Below are 3,989 nucleotides of genomic sequence, written 5' to 3' on the forward strand. Positions count from 1 at the left end.
TTTACAATAAAAAAAATAAATTAAGCATCTTACAATCCAAAACACGAGATAGAGAATAGATGAATGTTTATCTATCCGTCACTGATTTTCTTGCTCTGGAGGTGGACGGATTATACAGATCAGTGAAGATGGAAGCTTTAGGGTTCCCTCTAAGAGGAGCACCCTTCACCAAGGAGAGGGACAAAGTACCAAATCCAAGATGAGTTAAAGAATGTATTTTTTTGATCCTTTTATACCTCTTCCAAACTGTCCAGATCTGCCAGGTTTGCGGGGCTCCGTCTAAATAAATTTTCCACCCCTTAAACCCGATTTTCTCGTATTTTACTCTCAACTAAAGTTATGGATGTTGAAATTATCTACATTCTAATATTTGGATTGAGCTATGTCTCTGATCGAGCCGAAAATTATGGTGGTTCAAAGTTTGGTCTGTAGCCTGGGTAGAGGATATAACGTGACCATCGATGGGAGGCGCACCGACACTACTAGACCATGTTTTCTTGCTATTTCCTCTGAATATAAGTTATAGATATTGAAGTTATCTACATTTTGATAATAAGAACAACCAATAACTCCAACCAAGCACAAAGTTATTGTTGGATCGAGACCGCGCTAGAGGGGGGGTGAATAGCGCTCGCGGCTATATTGTTTGAATTATCGGAATCGTTCGATTTAAAACGTACGAGTAAATGCAGCGGAAATAGAAAAGACAAACACAGACAGAAGAACACGGAGGATTTACTTCGTTCGGAGCCTAAGGCGACTCCTACTCGAAGGCCCGCGATCCTTGATCGCTTCCGGTGGGCAACAACTATAAGCTCGATAAAAAATTACAAGTTGAAGTACAATAAACGACAATAAATAATTATACCGACGACAAATAAATGAAGATTCGGAGCTCTTGGTCGTCGAGCACAAGTAGCAACACTTCGAAATGTTGTTTTGAGCAGCACGCAGCACTGGAATAACTTGAAACTTGATTCTCTACGGTGCTGGTCGAAACCCCCTTATAAAGGGTGTTCAAGGCGCCTTGAAGGCTGTTCAAGGCGCCTCCATGCTGCCGGGTCTTCTGCGTGGATCAAATCTGATCTAGTCGAACTTCATCTCTTTAAGGCGCCTTATAGCCTTCTCAAGGCGCCTTATACTCCCATGAAGGTGCCTTCGATGAACTTTCGCAGCCAAGTCATCCTTTGCACCCGAGGCGCCTCCAAGCTCTATGGAGGCGCCTCGGATACTGTTCATCCGAGGCAAATCATCGTTATTCTGTACCTGTAAGATATGTTAGTCCCAAACAACATCCTGCAACACCAGGTTAGCACAAAATAACAGCACGAATAATAAAAAATGTTACGACAGTCTCCGGACTGTCCGGGTCTGACTTCGGATTTCCAACCGGAAACCCTAGGTTGACCCGACGCCTACTGTTCCCTCTACGGGGAACGCGTCCTCACCTACTCCACTCAGGAGATTTACCTGTTGCAAGTCGATCCTCCAGATCGACTGGACTTTTGCTTAGCACTCGATGCTTTCGGACTTTCTGCTGGACATCCGCTTCCTCGGCTAGTCCAGTCTTTCACCTGGTTCGCGACACCAGGACTTTCCACCTAGGGTTACCACCCCCTAGGACTTTTGCCTGAAGACATCGACCTACCAAGACTTTCCGCATAGGGTTACCACCCCCTATGACCTAGGGTTAACACCTCCTAGGCTTTTTCCCTTTGCCTAACCGCAGCTAGGACTTTCCTGAAATCCTCAAGTAGACTTGTTAGAATATAAAACACCTTAACTTTGAATCCTTTGCCATTATCAAAACACGAGTTCGATCGTCGGATGCTTCCCGCACCAACAATCTCCCCCTTTTTGATTATGGTAACTCAAATTCAAAGTTAAGTAAACAAACGAGTAGATAAACATTTTTAACACAGGCAAATCTGCTAAGTATAGATGTACAAAATGACCAAAGCAAATTTGCTAAAGTAACCTATATGCTACCCCTTAACTTTTTCTCCCTCTTATGAATTTTACATTTTTGCTACTCTTCCCCTTTGCCATATATCAAAAATGGGCAATAATAGACATTTTAAATAACTAGGTTTTACATTTTAAAACTGTTGGGGAGTGTACCTCTTTGATAGATTTTAAAGGTTAGTGATTATATCTTACTTAGGAGAAAAAATTATTTGTTACTCTTTGAAGATACTGATTTAAGTTTTGAAAAAATTGTACTAAGTTCAACGGGTTAGCTAAGTTCAACAGGGTTTGAAAGTTAAGATTGGAACTTAGCTTAAATAATATTTAAGTTTTAGGACGAGGTTATTCATTTAAATTTAGTTGGTCCTTAAGTCCAAGCATGAGTCATGTTCACTAGATTGATTTACTAGGTATCAGAGCCCTAAAGATCAAAATATCTTTAACTAGAAAATTGAGTATCCTTTACCAACTGTCTAACCTTTAGTTACTTGCTGATTGCCTATAGGACAATAGCTTTCACTTGGTTAGTCAAGTTAAATTACTTTCGTCCAGATAGACTTGACTAGAGCTGGAGGACTTAACTTGATTAATGTGTATTGCGTATTTAACGCCTAGACTCATATTGATGCACAGATATAAGCATTCTTGAGTCCAGGCTATCTCCTATGCATCTCATGTCGTTCTATGTCTTTCAAACACAATCAAGGTAAACCTAAGTGTTTGTGAGATGCTCTGGCTTAATTCTAGGGGAACATGATTTCTAGGGGAAAAGCCTAGGCTATTTCATTTTTTTTTTGAACAATCTAAAAAAAATGGAGTTTTGAAAACTGCTTTTCCTAGAATTTAAAAAAAACAATAATAGAACTGATGATAAGACACCTACTCTCAAATAAAATACATAAGTACTCAATAACATTTCCAAACAGTCTAATAGATCCAGGATACAAGTCAAAAAGATGAGTAAGAGAGGCAGATCCAAGAAGTGAATGGCATAGCCCAAATATCTAAGAAACAGAATCAAGCCGGTGGGTCGTCAGCTAGAGGATCGGCTAGAGGCTGCTCGGGTGGTGGCTGAGGCTGTCCCTGACGCTGAAGCTCACCTCGGAGAGATGCGAAACCAGCAACCATCTCAGATCGCATAGATCGAAGAAAGCGATGGCTATCTAGCACAGCCCGTCGCGTCTGAGTGGTCTGGACCTCGAGGCGAGTGAGTCTGTCCTCGACAGAGAGTAGTGCTGAAGATGAAGGCCCGACTGAAGTGGAGGGTCCGACAGAGGTGGAAGGATCTGTGAAAAAGTCCTCTGCTAGGAAATCAGTTCACTCCTCATCTGCATCTGGTGCATCCTCGGCCTCTGGAGCAGCAACTGGTGGTGGTCGGCCCTTCCAGGCCAGAATCCCCTCGGCAGTGACCTCTGCCCCTGCTAACCTAAGGCTACGCTGACCGACCTCATCGTAAATGGTAAGTGGGATGAGTACCCCTCTAGTGATGTCTATCCCAGAGCTGGAGAATATCTAGGTCAAGATATGACAATAAGGCATATGAACTACTTCAGATGTAACTGTGCTGGATGCAAGGATAATGTTATGAAACATATGGAGGGCTATGTCTATGTCAAGGCGCTGGGTGAGGGCGTACAAAAAGAACGAATGGGACGGTCGCATCTTCGAGACGTCTCGAGATGATAAGGGTAGTATACAAGCTGTCAGGACTCTGTATATAGCATAATCCTGAACTCGAAGAAGAGTGGATCTGAACTCTGTCAGGCCCAAGGGTCTCTCCTCCCCAAAGAAATGCATGTAGATGTCGTCTAATGTAATGTGTGAATAGGGATCACCAAAGGGTAGGGTCCTACTCGGGTAACACAAGAATGTACACTCAGACTCCCTAAGCTCTAGGCTGGTGCGAAGTAGGGAGGGTGTCAGCTGAAGATCAGTACCACCAACTCTGGTGGAATAAGTTTTATCATCAACTTTTTCAAGGTTGTGATAGAACTGAGCACACAGATCTTGATTGACTGTAG

Source organism: Zingiber officinale, chromosome 2B (assembly GCF_018446385.1).
Source record: "Zingiber officinale cultivar Zhangliang chromosome 2B, Zo_v1.1, whole genome shotgun sequence".
Classification (NCBI taxonomy): Eukaryota; Viridiplantae; Streptophyta; class Magnoliopsida; order Zingiberales; family Zingiberaceae; genus Zingiber; species Zingiber officinale.